This window comes from Mesoplodon densirostris, chromosome 10 (assembly GCF_025265405.1).
Source record: "Mesoplodon densirostris isolate mMesDen1 chromosome 10, mMesDen1 primary haplotype, whole genome shotgun sequence".
NCBI lineage: Eukaryota > Metazoa > Chordata > Mammalia > Artiodactyla > Ziphiidae > Mesoplodon > Mesoplodon densirostris.
The window spans coordinates 8,976,780-8,999,545 of NC_082670.1; the positions used below are offsets into that span (position 1 = coordinate 8,976,780).

The following is a 22,766-nucleotide window of genomic DNA, read 5'->3' on the forward strand; positions in this document are numbered from 1 at the left end:
CGGTGTAAAAGGAGTAGGTGAACGACTGCATTTCGTTGCATTTCCCTTTTGAGGACGGTCATCACAAGCCTATAGGTCCTCCGTGTGACACCTGTGTTGGGCCTGGAGTGAACTTATATTTCATGGGAAAAGGATGCCATTTTCAAGTTCCGTCAGTCAGCACTTTTCTGGCCCTCTGTGAAGCAAGAGGTCAGCGTGGCTTTTCTTCTTTAGGTACACCCTAACAGACCATGTCCAACGGCCAGCTTCCTGCCTTCGTACAGAGGGGAAGGGTAAGGAATGCCAAAGAAAAAGCTTTGCAGTTTAAGGCATTTTTCTTTCAGTTTTTCCGAGCCAGCCTTTGTATCTTCCCCAGCAGTGCGTCGGGGAACGTTTAACTACCAGCTTTCTAAACATGAAACAAAAAGAAGCTGCAGATTCCTGTGGTGTAAACACCCCCATTATGGCTGGGGTCAGGCTACTGAGGTGGGAGGGCACAGTGGGTCTGCGGGCCAGACCAGCTGCCTTCACACGTGCCGATTCCCGCTGTACGGCGGAAGAAGGTCGTCCGCTGGTGACCCTCAGCTGGCCCTCCAGGTGGCCCTCCAGGTGGGGCCTGTGCTCTCCACTTTCTCCTCAGGGCTTGACATTTTCATGGTTACCTCGGGGCTTGCTGTTATTTGCGGAGCTTTTTTGTAAGGGGCTTTCTTTTAAGAGTATCTATGAATGTAGCACAGGTTTCCCCAAACGATGTTTCTGGTCATGCGCTCACGGTGTCTCCATTGCTTCTCCTAGAACCAGAAAACCAAAGCCCGAGGGGGCTCAGGAGAACAGCCACGTCAGCCTAAGTTCGACTCTTAAAGGCCCATTCTCTCTCCAGGCCTTCCCTTACTCTCTGCTTCTCCCATCTTCCCCCTCTACGGTTTCCTTTAGCTGCAGAGACTTGTTTGTCTTCTGTGCTCTGGAGCTCCAGGTCTCATTGGAGGGCTTGGTATGTGCGAAACACAACTTTTAAGCTATTTACGTACTTCATCACCAAAACATCCCCTCAAGGTAGGTGCTATTCTCACCCCCACTTTACAGATGAAGAAACTGAGGCACAGAGAGGTTAAGTAACCTGTTCAAGGTCCTCCTACTGTCAGTGGCAGGGCTGGGATTCAAAGCTGGCAGTATGGTTTCACAGCCATATGTTTAACCAGCACACTGCCCCGCAAAGAGCAGGAGGAATATAGCCTTAGGAAGCACTGACAACTGGGAATAAATGCTCCTTTTTAATAGGAGATACTAGCAATTGTCAAATAGTTACATTCTACGTAGTCTAGTATACAGTTACATGTAAGTGTGTGTGTGCATGGAATATTTAAATAAAGTTCAGTAAGGAGGGAAAAACTATGCAGAAGTGATGGAATTAATGATCTTAGAGGACCCTTGGACTCTGAACATAGACAATTCCAAAGCAAATTGAGTATTCCAGGTGGTAGCACTCTCCGGTTTTCAGGTCTAGGGCACCAAAAGTTGAGAAGCAACATGTATTTGAAATACCACGGAGCTAACATTCACTGCAGCGACTCAAATGAAATGAAATACTGGCTTGCTTTAGAGAATGCTATCTCCCCTCCCTCTCTCTCCCTCTCTCTCTCCCTCTTCCTTCCTTCCTTCCTTGTTTCCTTCCTTCCTCTCTCCCTCCCTCCCTCCTTCCTTCCTTCCTTCTTTCCTTCTTCTGCTTTTGTCTCAGTTTCGTAAAACTGGTTGAGTAGGTATAAAAAAATGAGAAGAGGTGATTTTTGTTTCACTCTCCATTAAGAAGTTAATATTCACACTGAATGACCTGAGGAATCACAAATAAATGTAATCTGCTCCAGTTTGAATTCATACTTTGGTTTGGCTGAAGCCTCAAAATGTCCAATTCTGTGACAGATTTTTGTCATAGAATCCTAAGACTAGGAGGAATTTTTAAGGGATCATTACTTTAAAACACTACAGTGATATGACAATCTTACTGGTTTTTAAAGGCTTCCAGGAAAATCCTTTTATTACTTACCAAAATGTTTTAAGAAAACATTTGCCTTTCTCTGTAAATGAAATAGGGCCCTGTTTGGATTGACGGGGCTGCCTGGTGCTTTCTGATTTATGTTGATGGTTAGTTCTCCACGTGACACACACAACGGATTACAGATCTCAACACATAAGGGAATTAACTTTCTTTCTGTCGAGCACAAGTTACTTTATGTGCACTTTCTCATTTCATCCTCAAGACAATCCTTCTATCACCATTTTATAAATTTGAAAACAGAGATTCAAAAGCCTCCAGTAAGTGGCTCACACTCACATAGCAGTGAGGCTAAAGCCAGTTCTGTCCCCAAGGTCACCGCGCGAGGCCCCGCGGCCCGTCTCCAATAGAAGGCAATTAATAGGTGCAATTACACATCACTTCTACTTAGCTTCCATGAAACCTTTAGGAAGCCTTGGTCCGATAGGAGAGTTGACTCTTTTAACCCTAACCTCCACCCCAGGCCAAGGTGGTTTTCTTGGGGAATGGCTGAGCGGAAAAGGAATGGTTCAGAGATGACTGGCAGACAGAGAAAGGAGGCACCAGAGAACTGGCTAATCGGTAACCTAGGTGATCAGCTTCTGGAAGTTCAGAACTGTAACCTCCAGACTTGGGCACTAGTTGTGCTAGCTGGAATATTCTACCTCTATCCCACAAGACTGCTTCCCCTGAGATTTCTGAATGGAACAGGATTTCCCGTGGGCATCAGCATACCCATGTAAAAAGATTCACTTAACAGAGCAAAATGTGGTGGCCTAAAATCAACCTTTCAATTTCAAGTGTTAGCTGCAGTCCTGGGTGGGAAAGGAATGCCATTTGCATTACTGTTTCAAAGGAATTTGTCTGAGTTGAGTTGGACGCACACGAAATGCCTGGTTTTTCCATCACTACTCACCCTTGCCCACATTTTCCCAGGTGCTTCTGTCTGTTAAGCCAAGGAATGTTGGAGCTCTGGGTCTTGAAAAGGACAATTCCAGTGTTTTAGTCGGCTGAGCAAGTTCTCCGTTCTCATAACTCTGCTTAAAGAATACACGATGTTCTCAGGCCAGTGTATGACATTAAGGAATTCACAGCTTCTTGAGCCTGAAAAGAGAAGTTAAAAACAGTGGGTAGGGACTTCCCTGGTGGTGCAGTGGTTAAGAATCCACCTGACAATGCAGGGGACACGAGTTTGAACCCTGGTCCAGGAAGATCCCACATGCCGCAGGGCAACTAAGCCCGTGCGCCACAACTACTGAGCCTGCGCTCTAGAGCCCACGAGCCACAACTACTGAAGCCCTAGACGTTTAATAGGGTTAAATGTGCTAGAGCCCGTGCTCCACAACAAGAGAAGCCACTGCAATGAGAAGCCCGCGCACCACAGAGCAGCCTCCACTCGCCGCAACTAGAGAAAGCCCACACGCAGCAATGAAGACCCAATGCAGCCTGTAAACAAAACAAAAACAAAAACAAAAAACAGTGGGTAAACTCTGGCAGAGGCTGAGATGCTTTTCCTCACTTAAGGGTGGCATCATAGCAGCTGGAAAAGCCAAATCTATATTCATGGAATCCATCAGTTATCCATGCAGTCAAGGATAGCATTTATGGAGCTCATACTATGCATTAGCTGGAACTTTGAAGATGCATAAAGTATGGTCCCGTCCTCAAGGAGCCCACAGTCTAGGAAGGCACACCCAACAGTACAGTCCTGTAAAATGTTGCAGCAACTCTGGTAGAATACTGAGTGGGTCTGGTGAAGGCACGAAGGAGGGAGAAGGTAAACTTTGGGTGGAGTCTTAAGTGATGGGTAGATGTTTGTCGGGTGTTTCTTACTGGGGCAAAATGGTAGAAATGAGTGATCCTTCATTGTCTGTAATCTACAACTTTAGTCCTGCTGTTGATTTAACTTGTGTTTCTACCCCTCTACCCCACTACCTCATCCTCCTCCTTTAAACTAATCTAATATGTTGCTACTTTGATCATCTTGAAGCCACCAAATGTGCCTGGCTCCACTTCTCAGCAGCAGTTTGTGAAGGTCCCTGGAGCCATATGCTTTGCTTGTTTCCCCAAAATGAGGAAAACTGGTACTTTGGCAATGTGGCCTTTAAACAGCTTAGATGCAAAGCTCAGAAATTAGATTTTTTGGGGAAAAAAATTGCCTGGGCTTTGGGTTGGTTAGTACTGGCCAGTTTTTCACTTCCCCTTCATCATCTCTCAGCCATAAGGTTCAGTTTTGGGATGAGGTGTGTGTGTGTGTGTATCTTCATGGACCGTAGTTGAAATATATATTCTTAGAAAAACCCTGATCCTTAAACCATGTGGGGCACTTGGAAATCTTTTTGAGAATCAGAAATCTGAATCTTTGTAAAAGGAAAATGTTTTTCCTATCAGGAATGAAAAAATAAAAACGAAATGAATGTTTTAAAATGTGGAGCTGAAAAATAAGGGTTGCGTCTAGGACATAGTAGAAGCTCAGCAAACTGTGTAATTAACCCATCCAGCTGCCTTGATGGAGAGAAGTCTTCCTAGAACTGTGTTCCAAACAGAGGATAATTGGGAGTTGGTCTTCTTTCACTTCTGCTAGGATAGGAACAGCCTCCTATAATTTCGGTTTGATAAACACAGTATCTGTAATCTTGTTTAAGAGGGAGGAGAAGGAATTTCCCTCGGAGGCACTTGCAGTGGCAGGAGGACACGGGCCATGACTCATGGTTCTCCCTAAATCTTTCCATGTCACTCAAGGATCTCAGTCTGGACAGTGGAGAGAATGAGCAGTGAGAGTTACTGTGTTTCCAGCATCTGCCCATTTCCCCCTTAGGTCTTCACACCTTGAGGCATTTTAACGGCCCAAGGTGTCTGAGCTTAAATGCAACCACTCTGAGCTGATCTGTCTGTGGGGATCCCGTAAGCTGCAGCACCAGGAATAGAATATATAGAGATTTCATTAATTCTTTATTGTGAAATATAACACACGTACAGAAAGCTGTATAAAACAAATGTAGAGCTTAATAAATTATTGTAGCTGTAAACCCCCCTAGGTCAAGATATAGAGTACTGCCAGGACCCCAGAAGTTTTCCAGTGCCTCTCCTAATACAGCCCTCTTTTTCCTTTAAAAGTGGTATTGCCCTTCAGAACTCTAATGGAAAACTGATGAATTCATAAAAGTGCTAACAAAAGATCAAGAAGAAAAAAAAATTAATTACATGGGACTGAGTGAACTGATGAGAATGATGATAATTTTTGTGACTTTCTGTTTGAATAAAAAAAAAATCCCACAAGGACTCAAAGGCAAAAAATATACAAATCAATTTTCACTGCAAAGTAAAGGAGCTGTTACAGTGGAGGATCACTAGACTGAATGTCAATATTACGACATAGTCTGAGTGTGTTTCGTGTTTGGTAATTGCAATTATTGTTGCTTTTGTTGTGGTTATCCATTTACAATGTTTGTGTCAGTTTATTTATCTGTTGTAAAAATAAAATACAGGGGGCTTCCCTGGTGGCGCGGTGGTTGAGAATCTGCCTGCCAGGGGACATGGGTTGGAGCCCTGGTCTGGGAAGATCCCATGTGCCGCGGAGCAACTAGGCCCGTGAGCCACAACTACTGAGCCTGCGCATTTGGAGCCCGTGCTCCACAACAAGAGAGGCCGCGACAGTGAGAGGCCCGCACACTGCGATGAAGAGTGGCCCCCACTCGCCGCAACTAGAGAAAGCCCTCACACAGAAACGAAGACCCAACACAGCCAAAAATAAATAAATAAATAAAATTTAAAAAGTAAAATAAAATAAAAATAAAATAAAATACAGTGTGTGTGTGTTAAAAAAAAAAAAAAAAGAATATATCTGCCACTGCAGGGGACACGGGTTTGAGCCCTGGTCCGGGAAGATCCCACATGCTGCAGAACAACTAAGCCCGTGCGCCACAACTACTGAGCCGGCACTCTAGAGCCCGCGAGCCACAACTACTGAAGTCCATGCATCTAGAGCCTGTGCTCCACAATAAGAGAAGCCACCACAGTGAGAACCCGCGGACCGCAAAGAAGAGTAGCCCTCGCTCACCGCAACTAGAGAAAGCCCGCGTGTAGCAACGAAGACCCAACACAGCCAAAAATAAAAAAATAAATAAATACATTTATTAACAACAACAAAAAAAGTGGTACTGCCCTAAGCCGTACACAGGGGCTCTCTGCTGGGCCTGTGCTTCGGGGCTTCAGTTCTTCTCCAGCAGTGCCCCTTTCCAAAGGGACAGGGGCGTCTGTGAGGTCAAGAGGCCATGTCCACTTGGAACCCATGTCTCCCTTTCCAGACAAGGCACCAAGCACGGGGGCGTTGGAATTCCATGTCCAAATGATTCCAGGCCCACTCCCAGGTCTTCCCCGGGGCTCTTCCTCAGTTCCACCTTCCTGATGGGTGGCCCAGGGGCAGATATTTGTAGGATGCTGTGAAAGAAAGTTAGGGAGTACACAGGCTTGAGCACAAGGCCCTTTGAGGTATGGGATGGAGCAGGGGTGGGAGGAGAGGATGGCCCGAGGGTCTGGGGGCTGGCTCTTCTTTTGTCACGCTTCCAGCAAGAAGTTTTAAGCCATCCAAGAATTCTCAGGTCCAACCTGGTCTTCCAGGTTGCAATGAAGATACATTTGTCAAGGTAGGAGGATAGGACATCTGTTATTTAATAGCCTATTAGTTTAATTTACAACTTTTAAATATTTAGGGTTATGGTATGCAGTTCTCCATTTAAGCCCCACAGATGTTAGCGGTAAGCCTGTCTAGAGGCAACTATCCTGACTGTGGTGGTAATCCCTCCTTGCTTTTCTTTATACTTTACCCACTGAAGTCTGCATTCCTATATATTAGTCACTCTTCCCTGTTTTTGAACTCTGAATAGACAGATCATACAGTATGTATTTATGTTGGCTTCTTCCACTTGGCATTATGTTCGTGAAATTCATCAACGCTGTTGCCTATAGCTGTAGCTTGTCAATTTCATGGCTGTATAGTGTTCTATTGTATGGCTATCCTTCCATTTTAATGCTGATGGACAACTGAGTTGTCTCCAGTATTAGACCATTATGAACAATTCATGCTATGCAGATCTTTATCTATTTCTGTTGTTCATATACCTAGGAATGGAACTGTTGGATGATGGATATGCATATCTTCAATTTTAATGGAAAATACCAAAATTTCCAAAGTGGTTGCACCAATTTATAGTCTTAGCAGCAGGGTATGAGAGTTTCCATTGCTCCTGACAAAGTTTGGTACTGGTTTTTAGTTTTAATCATTCTGTACTAGGAGTATTTTCAGTATGCCACTAACAAGTTTCTTTCCCTACCCTCCAGTTATTTCGTATTGGAAGATACTAAAGTGATTCTAGTAACTTGGAGTTCTGAGTTGACTGCTAATAATGTCAGTAGATGTATATTAAGAGAAGATCTGTGGCCTTGGAAGATTCACAGTCATAAGATCCAAATAAACAGGGTTGGCTCATATAGCATTAAAAATAACACAGAGATTAGCAAACTGACATAGGGTTGAACCAACACACCAGATATGCAGCTGGTGTCGACCTCATCCTTTCATAGGGATATGTGTGTCCCCAGAGTGTGCTCTGACCCTTGTGGCTAGATACAAATTTCTGAATTACCCAGCTTGGGCCAGTCAGGACCACCTTAGAGGAGGAAGATCAGCTGAGGAGGCCATTGGTCACAGCTCACTAGCATGCTACATCTGGCAGCATCTGTCCCTCCAGGGGGCAGCAATGACCACGTGCTCTGGTCAACAGCAAGCAAGGGGCATGTGCAAGGCTCGTCTGCAGAAACAGGCACAGCCTGCTCACTGCCTACTTCCTTCTCTACCTACCTGGGCCCCTGAGCTTTCTCACTTCACCCTCCTCTTGCTAACATCCTCAGCCTCCTTTCCCCTTTGTCCTTTTAATGCACCCTCCTGGGCAAAGCCCAGCTCTGGATCAACTCAACTGTTTACTTTCTCTACATCAGTCTCCCAGCTGTTGAGCATGGCTGGAAAAACCTCACACCCTGCAGATGGTGCCACTATAAACTTTGGTCACTAACACCATCTGGACCTTTGTTACTGTCAGGCAGCCCTTCTCTGTTCCCCTGGTCAGCTCACCTCCCATTCTCTCATTTTTCTAATACAATGATAACAAATCCTCTTCTGTAATGATGTACTGGGTGCCTACTCAAGACAAAGTTGGCTATTGTCCACTATACACAGGGCTATTTCAAACTTTCCCCACCCTCCTCAAGTCTCTGGTTCTATTTCCTGCCCATCTACTGAGCCCCAACCCCAAACTCCACTGTCAGTCTCAATAGGCAGGCTCTCCTGCTTCACGAAGAAAGTGGGGCCATTTGAAGCAACTCCCTTGACTTCCCTCCTCCATATTTGTATATCATTTTGCATCCAAACTCATCCCTTTCTCCTTCCCACCTCGTGATAATACAGGAAGTGTCTCCCCTCCTACTTAAGCTAATCCCTCTGCCTGGTCTCAGGGCCATCCTCTCTTATCTTCCCAGGGGCATCTCTCTATGCACCCACTCTCTCCCCTGACCTCTTCCCAGCAGTGGTCAAATACACTCACATCTCTCCCTTAAGGACCTGGTATCAGGGACTTCCTTGGCTTGACAAAGATCTTCATCCAGACAGGGCAGGAAGCAGTGCTATGGATTGAATTGTGTCCCCCTACCCCTGCCTCGACTCCCCAGTTCATATGTTGAAGTCCTCATGCCCAGAATCTCAGAATGTGACCTTGTTGGGAAACAGGGTTGGTGCAGATGTAATTCATTAAAATGAGGTCATACTCTCTTTGGATCTCAGTGTCCCCATTTGGGACATGAGGGGTAGTTGGATAGTACTTTTTGTGGAGTGCAGTTCCAAAATCTGTGGGAACAGAGGTGGTGGGATGGGAGTGGGAGTTTAGGAGAGAGGGCTCTGAGCTCTCCATCTCTCCTTTGACCAAAGCAGGTCCAGTTTTAACTGTTTTATGTTTGGGAACTTTTTGTAATATTTGGCTTAAAAAGTGTTTCATTGTTTAAAAAATAAAATTAAAAAATTCAAATCTACTGGCTTAGGTGATATCTCAGATCCTTTCCAACTGCAATAGCCTATGATTACAGGGTTTTACAAGTTAACACATATGGGTTTGATGAACACATAGCACAGATTTTTCTCAAAAAAGCCTGATTTAATAAAATTTATTTCTTTTCAGTAAAATAAGTTTGTTAAAGAACTTATGAAAGCGATTTAATTTTTAAGCCTTTTAAAGACCTTCATATAGAACAGTCGTAAATTAGAAAAGCAATCTTTTTTTGGACCATATGTTGGGATTTGGGGTTTAGAAATATGCCCGCTGTCCACATGGGGCTATTAGACCCATGTGCAAGCAAGCACTTGTACACAAATAGGACCTTCAGATGATGAGCTCTTGAGAAGAATAACTGTGCCTGTTCCATCTTTGTTTCCCCAGGACCCAGCTCAGTATCTGGTACACAGTAGGTGCTTAATAAAAGTTTGTTGAATGAGAACATATGATGAGGTAGACTCTTTCCCTGGAGCTCGGTGAGAATTCTTGGTGGTAGGAAGGAAAAAGAACTTCTTTCTAAAGGAAGGGAAGGGTGGAGTGGAATCCAGAAGAGGGACAGGCATGGGTAAAAGTGGCAGGGCTTCTGTGTGAAGGATGGTTATTTCTGTGGGACGGGATATTCACAGTTGAGAAAGGCAGCTCTCATGGTTCCCTCAGGACAGTCTAAGTTCCTGGTTTCCCGGCAACCTATTTTATTTCCCACACTGAGGCCAGTGGACCACTGAGTATACATTTTCCCCATTACTCATCGGGTGTTTCCCTAGTCTGGTGTCTGATCCTTATGTTTAAGGTCCTTGATGGGAAGGGGCCTGGGTTGCTACTAAGATAAGCCAGGTTCTGCAACCTTCATCTTCCATCTGGCCATACACAACTGGCAAGGCGGTAGGATGTTCATGGCAGGAAGACCAGTGGCCTGAAATCAGGAGACCTGGGCTCTAGTCCCAGGTGTGTGGCTTTGGGCAACTCAGCCATTTCTAAGCCTCAGTTTCCTCATGTGTAAGATGAAGGCCTCAGACAAAAATGTGTCCTCAATTCTGTGTCTTACTTAGGTTATTGCTTGGATATATAATTGGTAGGATATGACAAAAGGTATTATTAACCAAAGACAGTATCTCTCTTTCTCTCTGTCTCTGACTCTCTGTCTCTGACCCTGTCACACTGTGTGATGTTTCCATCTTGCTGTGCCTTTGAGATAAGGCCTTGAAGGCGATGGTGACAATGCAGTGCTATTTCATTAAAAGGCACAGAAGCTAAGCATTTATCAGTAGTGAACATCATAAATTGAGTGTATTTATCTGGTCCCCCTTTTACCACCTGGGTAGTGTCTTAAGGGAATGGGGCTTGCCCTGGGTCAGATTTATGGGTAAAGGGGTCTGAAAGACCCTCATCAGGGGACCAGGTGGTGTTCCGTAGAGGAGGACACCAAGAGGAGGAGGAGCAGGGCCCTGGGGCAGAAACCAGCTGGGTCCCCCTTACGGCTCCGAGGACAACTCTGGGCCCAGGACTAGTGTAGCCAGCAGATCACACTGGCTGTTACTGTCTGGCCACTGAAAATACCTGAAACAGAGGCCTCTTGAAACTGCATACTTATTGACTTGTCTTCCTTAGTAATTTCATTTCCCTAGGCTGTGGAGCCTTACTCAGATGCCGGCCAGCTGATGAGAGAGTCCTCCTATCATGCTGGGATTCGTGTACTTTATTTTGGTAGGTAACTAAGACAGAAAGACAGAGTTAACCAAACCCTCCATAAAACAGTCCATCAGCCACCTGCTCGCAGAGCAGAAAGTCAGATTCTTTTGCTGCCCTTTGGCAGAAAGATCAGCCTTCTCTTGATTCCCATTCAGAATTCTAACCAGGTTACCTGTGAAAACTTCTGAATTACGGTATGTATATATTTTCCATTTGTGTAAAAACAATACATAAATAGCACTTATCTCATCTGGCCACGCCAAAGAAGAATTTATTGAGGATCTAATACCTTAATGCATTGGACATACTTGAATTTGACTAAACAGTCAAATTGGGTGATTTGGCTCAATTTAACCAGTTTAAATATCCTTGGTGTATAGATTTTTCAAATGACCTTGGTTCTTTAAGAGTGATCCCTGAGGGGACTGGCTTTTAAGTGAATTGGAAATGCTCAGATATGTTTCAAAGATCTATAAAATAAGCCTTTCTTTTGTTTTAAGTTGGTAAGACTCAGTAAAGAGAGTGAGGTGAAAAGAGCTGTCTATTAGTTCATCCATGTGCACATCTAAATGTGCACCCCGGAGGCATAGCAACTAGATAATTCATGTTTAAAAATTTTCCGCAAACAGCAAGATATTCCAAACTACAGCCAAAACCCTGACCAAGAAAAAGGGAACGGCAGTGCTCATGAAATAAATGAGAATGGAAGTCAGAGTTCTAAGTCCTTTAAACCCCTTTGCACTTAGGTAATGTCTTGCTGAGCACATGGCCCTGGTTCTTTTCCTGGTCTTTGCCAGCAAACTTTTAGGAACCTCCTGGCAGAAGAGGCCTCTGTTTCAGGCACTGTCTGCTGTACCTTCCACTCCTGTCGAGTTCTTAGATGCTGACTATTTATAAGGACTTTCAACTGCCTCCTTCTCCATCTGGTATTAATCTTTTATTTCTTCTTCTTTACTAGGTTCTGACTCATCTCTGCCCAGACTGACAGGTTTCCTGAGGCCTTGTTTCCCCAGACGTCGTGCCCCACCCAGGTAACTCAACTTGCTGTTGTCCATGAGGAAAGGAAGGTCTTGGTTCCGAGGCTTAGAGAACGAGGCTATGATCACTCAATTTTCCAGGTCAGAACTGGAGAGTTTTCCTTAGTGCTTCTGTTATTCCCACTCCCCACATCTAATCAGTAATGGGATCTTGTCCTTTCTAGCTCCTTAGGACCTCCATACCCCTCCCTTGCTCCCCATCTCTCCATCTCAGTTGCCACTGTCTTAGCTCATTGCCTCTCTCCTGGACTGTTGAGTTGTCTCCACACTTCATCCTCAGAACAATGGGGAAGACTTTGAAGAGTTTTAACTGAGAAGTAAGGTGATCACATTTCCTTGTCACAAAAATCACACTGAATCTAGTGGATGAATTGAAAAGGCGTCTGGAAGGGTGGTGGAGAGAAATCCATTACAAAGCTCTGCTAGGGTCTAGATGAGAAATGAGGAGGGTCCGGTTTAAGCCCATGACAGAGACAATGGAGAGGTGAGGAGGTGGGTATTAAGCAAGTAGAATAGATAGAGCACAGTAACTGGTTGGAATTAGAAGGCAAGGGAGAGGGAGTGTTGGTTATAAATGTCTCCCAGGTAGGCGCTTAGGAGATTGGGTGGATGATAGTATCCTTATGAGAAAGAGGCAACTAAGAATTAAATCTGTGAGAAAATGATGAATTTAATGACATGTTAAGTTCCAGTTTCATGTGGGGAATGTCATGTGGAGAGAGAATCCATGAGCAGTGACATACAAGTCTGGGGTTCAGAGTAAGGTTAATGTTGAAGACACAGATTTTGAGTCTGCGCTTGTAGCTGGTAGTTAAAGCCAGGGCAAGTATGACACTAGTGCACGGAGCTTATAAAGTAGGAAAGGAAGACAGTGGGCCCCCAGGGAACGCCACAGAGCGGGAGGGGCTGGAGAGGTAAGAGGAAATTCAGGATGCGGAGCTGCTACAGAAAGCAAGAGAGGAAAGAATTCGACAGTTGGATTATGGACGTTCTTAAGAAAATCAATTTCAGTGGAGAGTTGGGGACAGATGACAAATGCCATTGGGATGCATAGTGAGAGGTGAGACGTTTCAGACAGTGAGTCTAGATTTCCCTTTCTAGAAACTTTACCATAAAAACAAGTGGAGAAATGGGACACAGAAAAGAGGACATGCAAGATCCCTGTCTTAGGAGCATGTAGCAGTGGCCTGTGCACAAGAGAATAGAAAGGCAACTGTGATGCTTAATTTTATGTGTCACCTTGGCTGGGCCACAGGGTGCCCAGATATTTGGTCAAACACTATTCTGGGTGTTCCTGTAAGAATGTTTTTGGATGAGATGAACATTTAAGTATTATAATTTTAATGATTTAAGTAAGTAGACTGAGTAAAGCAGATTGCCCTCCCTAATGTGGTGGGCCCTATCCAATCACTCGAAGGCCTAAACAGAGCAAAAAGACTGACTCTCCCTGAGTCTGAGAGAATTCCTCCTGCCTGAATGTCTTTGAACTGGAACATTGGTATTTTTCTGCTTTTTGACTCGAGACACTGACTCTTCCTGGGCCTGTCAGCTTTTGGACCTGCTTCAGACTCCACCATCAGTTTTCCTCATTCACAGGCCATCAGACTTGGACTGGAACTAGATCCCTGGCTCTTCTGGGTCTCCAGCTTGCCTAACCACCCTGCAGATATTAGGACCTGCCCATCTCTCTAATTACATGAGCCACTTCCTTATAATAAATCACATATACATGTCTTCAGGTTATTGCTTCTGTTTCTATGGAGAACTCTGACTAAAACAGCATAGAATGGAAAATAAAAGGGAAAAAAAAGGAAATAAGGAAGGAAGGGAGAGTGAAGGGAGGGTGTAGGGTGGATGAAGTCTGTGAGAGCCCACGTGCTTCAAAACCGTAGGGAGACAGCTGTCTGTAGCTGTCTGTAATCTCGGACGGCATTGAGGACTCATTCCTGTTATGTAACTAGAATTAACCTTCAGACTTTGCTGTCTTGGAGTTTCTTGTCTTGCAGAAGCGAGACTTCCTAGCTTGGCCTGTTTTCTTGTTACTTAGGAGCTGTTGCTAGCATAAGGTCATACTTAGAAAATTGAACCCTCAATAAGATTACTCAGAGACTTGGCTGCTTTCTCCCTGGCCATTTTGCCTTTAGGTTGAAAAAAGAAACAGCTCACTTTCCTAAAGTGACATCACACATCACTTTGAAATATGCTCTACAGGCCAGCCCTGAAATCTGTGGGGTTTTATGTTTTGTTTTGTTTTGTTTTTTAGAAACTCATGAAAGAGAAATTTTTGTTTTAAAAAATGTTAAAAGAATTTTTTTTTTACTCTAAAAAGCTTCTCTGATAACCCAGTTATTAGGAAACTATATGCTGAATAGAAACAGTAGCAGAGGTGAGAATTTGTCCACTTCATACCTGACTCAGTTCTGCCATATGATAACCTCAGAAATGGCTGGGGTGATTTACATGAGAGATTTATTGGGCACTCAGAATTCATTTCATGTCTGCTCTATTTTTGTAATCCTTTTTGTTATACTATTAAAGTGACGAAGATAAATCATTTTATTTGTGGTTGTAGCCGATGCCATTTGGAATATCTGCCCAGTCTCTCTGCTCACTCAGGGTAGTAGGTTCCAGATTTCAGTTTGGACAACATGATGCTTTAGTGTTCACAGCTGCCTGGACCTGGGGTGGGTGCCTGACCCAAGTTCAGAGTCAAAGTCCTTCACACACACACTGAGTCACTCACGCAGACCCTCTCCAAGTGCAAACTTGGGCACATGGCTGCATTTCTGCCTCTGGTACCATGAGCTATATCCTTGTCCTTACGATGACCACCTCCCTTCCTTTCTCACTATCCTATTCCCCACTGAGCTGAGTTGAACTGTATTTTATTACTTGCAGCCAAAAGAGTCCTAATTTATTTAGCTATAATTTAAAAAATAAAAATATTCCCTTCTTGAGTTGAAATAAGAATTTCAACGGTAACTGCTGGGAACAGTGTGTTGGGGAACACAATGTTCTAATTAAATAACTACCCATACTCTCTAGCCTCTTTCTCATCTCAAGAAAGCCTCAGGAAGTAGTCACAACAGGCAATGCTACACCCTTGGAGGAGGTGTGGTCAGTGCAATATCTATGACAGGTGACTTGTCTGAATCCAACAGGATTACACATGCATACACCTGTGGACCCAGCAAGAGCATTTGTGGGAATTTATGTTACTGATAATTTATTGTATGGGTGCAGAAAAAAAAAGTATATACATATAGTCATACAGGTGCAAAAAAGACACAGTAGAATGTCACTTGGTAAAGCATTGTTGGGAAGAGGAAAATATCAGAAACAATCTACATTTCTATTAATATAGAATTGGTTAAACAAATTATACAAATCCACACAATTGGAGTACTATGATGCTGTAAAAAGGAATGAATAAGTTCTTTCTGTATGGAAAGATTGCTAAGTGAAAAGAGCAGAGTGCGTGAATGAGGGGAACCCACAGCTCCATGAAGCGTTGTAGGAATGAGACTGGAAATTCCTTCCCTGGGGACAAAATCTCCTATTCCTCATATTCCACGATAGAAACCATGCTTAAAATTTTACCATGTCTGAGACAGAGAGAAAACAGTGACTCAAAACCCACACTAAGGTAAGTAACCTTAAATTGCTCTTTTCCTTGAAAATGAGGATTCCTCACCTTCATTATCGATAATAAAGTCTGAAGAAACAACTTCCGAGTTTACTTGGGGTTGCCCAAGGTGGTGCTGACAGATAGGAAACAGGCCTCCTAGTTAAATGTGAATTGCAGATAAACAACAAATACTTTGCATACTAAAGTGATATGCTAAAAACTACATTAAAACTTATTTGTTGTTTATCTGAAATTCAGACTTAACTGGTGGCCTGTATTCATATTTTGCTGAATCCGTCAACCCAGGCCCTAGGGACTAGCCTGCCCGAGTGGAAGCTCCAGCCTCCATGGTTTGAGACACAAGTGGGAAGGCCCATTGGTCTCCATTATTCCAAGGAAATGACAACCAGACACCCACTCATCTAAGAACCAACCAGATGCCCCAATGGGCATGACAACCGCTGCTAATTTCTCTGCCACCTCCTGCCCCAGCACATGGCTGCCATCCAGGCCTCTGCTACTGCTCCAGGTCCCACAGAGAAAGCACAAATACCCACTTAACTCGGATGGGTGAAGCTCACAACCATCACAGTTGATGGACTTTGTGTTTCTAATAGGAAATATGGATTTGTGCTGCTTTCCCAAATTTTCTCACCTGGCCCGCCCACTCTCATGACTTAAAAAGACAGAATGACTGTGTATTCTGTCAAGAAACCCCCTTCTAGCAACCAGAATATGGTCAAAGGCAGACCCTTCTAGGTGCCAGGGTATCTGGCAAGCCTCGAAGGTGGTAGCCCATCATCTCAGCTGCTTCATCTGAGAGGAAGAGGGTGGCTCTGGTGAAACATCACTCCCACAGCAGAGACCATCTTTCCAGTTATGAGGGGGCCTGCTCAAGTCTTGACTGTGACCCCCCATCAGACAAGGGGAGCAAGCCTGTCCTCAGAGATGTCAGCTCTTTATCTGCCCTTCATTGGTTCAAGGCACAGATCGTGCTCATGGAACACTGCTCAGCTTTCCTCCTCCATCAAAGAGAAAACCCTCCTGCATGGGAAGACCTCTTGGAATGTACACCTTGGGTTACCTGCCGTCTACATGTGCGGCCAGCTCTGCAATTACAACACACACGGTGACAGTGAACACAGGTCCCAGCAGCTCTCCTCCCAGGGACAGAGGAGATGTGTAAACCCCACAAGTGGTAGGCCTGTCTTCTCTGAACCTCGGTCCCCCCAGGTTCCAGCTTGGTGAGCTGACAACCTGTCTTCTGAACAGTCCATAGGATTGGAGGCTAAGCTTCCAGTTCAGCTTTCTGGAAAAGGTGGGCCCACAGAAGAACAACTGAAGACAATAGCTGCACTAGATCAGTGCTACAGGAGAGGACTGGCTCTTTCCTGAAGCTATAGCTCACGGAATAAAGGCCAAACCACCAGCAGCCACAGTTCAAACAGAGAAGTGCAGTCACTGCAGTCATGATTCAGAGACACAGAACCCTGCACAAAGTGTGGGCGAACAGTCGGGAGTGTTACATCATGGAGACTGATTTCAAAGTGTGGTGAACCCAGTGGGGTTTTTAGGGCAGACACACAATTGCTTGCAAACAAGTAGCAGGTACAATGAGCAGCGTTTTGTGTTTCTCTGCAGGTTTTCTCTTTGGTCTCTCGAGGGAGCTGGAAGAAACCCAATTCTGAAACTCAAACCTGCATCGGCCATTATTTTCCCTTAAACTAGATCTGAACCTAGGAGATCTTCTGGCTTTATTTGCCAAATTCTAATGGGAACTGAGTCCTCCAAATATTATTCTTATTATGTTGTGCTAATATTTTTTGCTGGACACACATCATACCAAGATGTCTTGGACCCCTTCTTTTACCAGACTATTTGAAAGCTCAAATGAGCAGACATCCAACTTCCGGGCTGATCCAGGTTTTTCATGATCAAGCCAGGGCAGGCAAAGATTCCAGGAAAAGTCTCCTGGGAAGGCCAAGAATTTCTGAAAGTATCTGTGGACAAACAGATGCAATATTCCTGGGCTAATTCCCATAACTCAGCTAAACGGATGAAAGTGCTTTGTGGATTATTGGCAGGTAGACTGACTGTGGCCTGGGCCCTGGCACCCAAGGCCTGAGCTGGGGGAACCTGCCTGCCGTTCAAATGCTCCTTGGCTACAGAGAAGCAGGAGAAGTCAAGGGGCATCCAGTGGGGACTGGATTTTTGGACACAGTATTGCCAGGCAGACACCTGGCCGAGCCTGCGGGGATGTGGGAGGAGACCCAGATACTTCTAATCGCTCCCAAGCCTTCTCCTGTATGTCCCTCTTTCTTCTTCTCCCCTCCCCAGCAGCTCACCAGAAATCATGGCCTAATGGAGCACGATGGAGTTCAGTGTTTCTCAGGTGAGATGCACAGTCCACCTGCATCAGAATCTGTGGAGACACTGGTTTAAAATCCGGATTCTTGGGGCCTGCTCTAGACCTACCTACTGAGTCTCTGTGGGGAGACCTGGGAAGCTGCACTGTTCACAAACTCCCCTGGGTGATTCTTACAGGCACTAAAGTTGAGAAGCATCACTAGAAGTAAAAGGGTCTCCAATTAGCAGCCAAAACACCCAAGTTCAACTTACTACCTAGATCGTCTTGGGCAAGTTGTTTATTACTTTCCAGCCTCATTTCCCCACCTGTAAACATGGGTATGCCATTTTATGGGACTGATTTTTCTTCTCCTTGAGGATTCAATGCAATAAGACAGAAGACTAGGCTGAGCTCTTGCTAGATTTTAGCACCCAGGACCCCAGGAGAGATAGAAAAGGGATGGTGAGCTAATGAAAATCTTTGTAGGTCTCAGGGTGTATATATTTTACAGCAATCTTCAAAGGCTCAACTTTTTCTGGATGAACACAGAGCACGGAGATTTAACACCAAGTGGCTTGACTACCCACTAAAGCCTTACTAACATAGCCAGGAGTGGAGGATATGGTGCTACAAGGAAGAAAGTGTGACAAAGAGATGCTTTCAGACAAGCAGACACAGGCTAATATAAAAGTGGAATAATACACCTAGCTAAGAGCATAGGGTAAAAACCCCACATGCTCTCAGCCACTGATTCTCACAAAGAGCAATTGTGTCCCCCAGGGAACAGTGGGCAAAGTCTGGAGACATTTTTGATTGTCATAACCGGGGGATGCTATGGCATCTAGCGGGCAGAGGCCAGGGATGCTGCTAAACATCTTCCAGTGCAGAGGCCAGTTTCCCATTATGGAGAATTAACTGGCTCAAAATGTTAACAGGGGCTTCCCTGGTGGTGCAGTGGTTGACAGTCCGCCTGCCTATGCAGGGGACGCGGGTTCGTGCCCTGGTCTGGGAGGATCCCACATGCCGCGGAGCGGCTGGGCCCGTGAGCCATGGCCGCTGAGCCTGCACATCTGGAACCTGTGCTCCGCAATGGGAGAGGCCACAGCAGTGAGAGGCCCGCGTACAGCAAAAAAAAAAAAAAAAAAGTCAACGGAGCCGAGGTTGAGAAACGCTTGCTCTAAGCTAATGCAGAAGACTGAGTCACGGGTGATGGAAGGAGGCCTCCAGGTGGCTAAACACCTCCCAAGTCACAGGATTCTGCTGCTAGATTGCAAAGTCTCACAGATGGACCATGCGACCCGGTGTCCTGCAAGCTGGAGGATCACCACTAACCTCTTTCCATATCACATGTTCAGCGTAGCCAGTTTCCTGCTTGTTTCCACGATGAAACAATCAGGGAAAGTGTTCCTAGAGCTTTGGCAAAGCAGAAGTGTTCTTCTCTGCAGGGGAGGGAGGAGGCCGTCCCACTCCTAGCAATTGTCTCTATTTTTACCAAGAGGGTAGAACAAGAAGAAGGAACTGGGAAGTCCGGCCGTCCAGCGGGGTTTGCCCCTCTAAGGAGCCACGCCCAGGCTCGCGGAGCATAGCTCACAGGCTTAGAGGGATGCCGGGGAGGGCATCAGGTTTGGGACCAGGTCCAAATGGTGGTTGTTTTATGACAGTCCTTTGCCAGTATCTTGCTGCCTTCCATGATCCTCGGCTGCCTTTTGTGGATCTTCCCTGGTTCTTTCAGGTTAGTGCTCATTAGCTAGCTCCCTGGCTTTTCTCCCTCTGCTCGGTCCCTTGTCTCTTGCTGTCGCCTCTTTCCTGGCATGGCTTGTGTTCTGGGGCTGTAGCTCCAGAAACAAATCTCTTTGTGTGCCCTACACTCCTTCTGCACAAACTCCCCGTGGGCAGGGCTGGCCTACCGGTTTGGTTTCTTTCTCAGGACTCCATCCACATCCCCTGGGATCGCTTGACCATCTTCACGCATGTGGCCTTCCTGCCTGCAGGGCCAGCGTCATGGGGGGGTGTGACCTGTGTGGTCACCAGGACTTCATGTTCAGAAGGACCCTACGCTGAGTTTAATGCTCTACTGTCATTCTGAAATTCTTAAATGTTTTTCCTTTGAACTTGTATTTTGTAAGTGAATTCTGATGGGGCAACAGAGCACGCACACGAACAGAGGAGATACACACAGTCCGTGTGTCTGTCCCTTCTGGCTGCCCCACTCTCACGGACGCTCCCATGAGCACCGAATTCCAGTGGACCCTCAATGTGTGGGAGTTCACAGAGACTCAAGGCGAGTACAGGGAAAGTGTGTTTTGTCTCCAACCGAGTTAGCTGGGGAGCGGGAGGGATGCTGACAGCACCAAGGGGCCACACTTTCCATCTGAACCAAGACTTGCTTCTAACCCAGAAAGAAGGCAGTGGTTTCTAAGAAACATGGATGAGCAAAGAGCCCTCTCATGTTCTTTCTTCCTCACATTACTTTCCTGCGCTAGCCAGGGACATGACTGATGCTGAAAATGATGACAGAGAAGGAAAGGCAAAGGTTAGGCCACCCATAGTCCCTTCCCTTTCAATCCTTCTTTACTCATCAGTAAGCTGAAGGTAGGGACTCTTAGTAAAATGTGCCTGCATCAAGAAATGAAATAAAAGCAGATGAGTTCGTTTTGCTCAGCTTTTCCACTGTTACGGTAAGAATGAAATATGCAAATTGTGTAATTTTGGCGATTAGCATACTCAAATGCTCTTATATTTGCATTTAAAACAGGCATCGCACAATATTGAAATGAAAGGGGTAAAATTTATGCTCATGATTTAAAATTTAAATTTTCCTTCACTTACAGTGGCATTCAATAGTGGCATTTAAAAAAAACAACAACAACAAAAGAAACGATGACAAGCCAAGAGGGAGACTGTGGAAGAAAGGAAAAAGCTTTTATTTTAGTACCTTTTATTTGGCACCTTTGCCCTGCTTTTTAAAAAAGGGCTCCCACATTTTCATTTTGCACCCGGCCCTGCCTGTATGCTCTTCTTCCTACAGCCACAGTGGATTGCTGTGAGGCTGTAGGAATCTATTGGCCTGTGTGCACAGGCAGTGCCCAGGAACTGAAGTCCCCTGGGAGCAGCACTGAACCAATGGCCGATGGAATGGGAGGTATAAAAACCCCAGCTCCTGTGTCGTCCTTCAGGACAGCCTTGTCATGTGGCCTGGACCAGCTCCAAGCTCCCCTGTGGGTTTGATCTAAGTCACCTTCTATCCAACTTCGCTCTTGGCAGCGTGCCTTTCCTTTCCTGCTCTTGGCAGTGTGCCTTTCCATGGTCCCACTTCCTCACTCCTTACCAGTTTTTCCTGGGGAGAGTTCTGAAACGACCACTTTCATTTGACCTGAAATGCCATGTCCTATCTCTGGAAATCTGGGCCCCAGCCAGCTGAAGCATTCAAGGGTCTGTGGACGAACTCACCTGTCCTCCTCAGTTCTGTGATCTGTCTCTGCCAGGGCCACTTTTTGTGAGGTGTCAATGGCAGATGGCAGGAAGCCCAACGCCATGGACATTCCCAAAGGAGTCTTCTAGAAACGTTGAGTTTGAAGGTTTACAGTGAAACGTTTTATTCAAACATCTTTCCGTGCAGGTCAGAGGGAATTTGGAGAGTACTTTGGAGAGTGGGCTCCATCATGGGTCACTCTACTGCAGGCAATGTTCTGGGCAGGCCTGGGCCAAGACCCCAGTGAGAGAAGAGCGGACGGCTCCGACCTCAGGGAAATGTGCTCTATTTACCTAACAAGCCGCCTGATGTCACAGTGTCCCCAGCTCTGCTTGCTTGGCTGGGGGAAAAGAGAATAAAATGTACAAACAGCAGGCTTTGTTTTATCTGTTTAAATGAGTCATAATCTATCCTGTAAAAATTGGTCTGGAACCAAAACAAAAGTCGTATCATCTTTTTCCACTCATCCAGGTACATGGTTACTTATCCTGAACAATCTTGGGAAGCCCTTTCACCTTCTCTGCCCGGAGAATTTTTATCCATGCTTCAAAACTCAACACAATGTCAATAGGCTCTCTTTCCCATGGCCACCTCAGAGCCCCACGTAAGTATTTGCGTATATGGTTGCTATGCCCCCTTAGAATGTAAGGACTTCAAGTCAGAATTTTTATCTTATTCTTTTTAAAAATTTATTTATTTTTAAATAAACAAATTAATTAATTAATGTATTGGTTGCGTTGGGTCTTCATTGCTGTGAGCGGGCTGTCTCTAGTTGTGGCGAGAGGGGGCTACTCTCTGTCGCAGTGCGCGGGCTTCTCATTGTGGTGGCTTCTCTTGCTGCAGATCATGGGCTCTAGGCATGCGGGCTTCAGTAGTTGTGGCTCATGGGCTCTAGAGAGCAGGCTCAGTAGTTGTGGTGCACGGGCTTAGTTGCTCCGCGGCATGTGGGATCCGCCCGGACCAGGGCTCGAACCCGTGTCCCCTGCATTGGCAGGCGGAGACTTAACCATGGCACCACCAGGGAAGCCCCATATCTTACTCATTTTTGAAGCCCCACAACCTGGTGCAACACTTGTTATATAACTGACCTCAGAAGCATTTGATTAAATAACCATAATGGCAGCTATATGAACCAGGCCCTACACTGAGCACTTCACATGCATTATTGTCTTCCCTCCTCACAGCAACATGATTAGGATCTGTAAGGTGGGCACTAGTATCCTTGTTTTACCATTGGGGAAACTGAGGCCAAGGAAGGTTAAGTAAGATCTTGCCTAAGATCACACAGCCTCCCTAGCCATAGGACAGAGTCAAATAGCACCAGAGCCTGTGTTGTTCACCACGGAATAAATGAAGTTGGTGAATAGGTATTTCCAAGGTGGTCAGGAAGAGAGCTCATTAGAAGGCAGACTTGTCTGTACAACGGCCTCTTAATTAAACAGAATAGCACAACTACCGAGACTGAAGCAGGAAGAAATAGAAAAT

General features: G+C 45.4%; 1 long non-coding RNA gene across 1 annotated transcript in view; it reads right to left on the bottom strand.

Annotated features, from left to right (window-relative positions):
- Positions 1–2,952: 2,952 nt before the first annotated feature.
- Positions 2,953–22,766, bottom strand: part of LOC132497785 (uncharacterized) — a 192,963-nt gene continuing 173,149 nt past the window's right edge. Inside the window, exon 6 of the long non-coding RNA XR_009533637.1 lies at positions 2,953–3,112. This is a non-coding gene — a long non-coding RNA (uncharacterized LOC132497785). The remainder of the gene's footprint in view (positions 3,113–22,766) is intronic.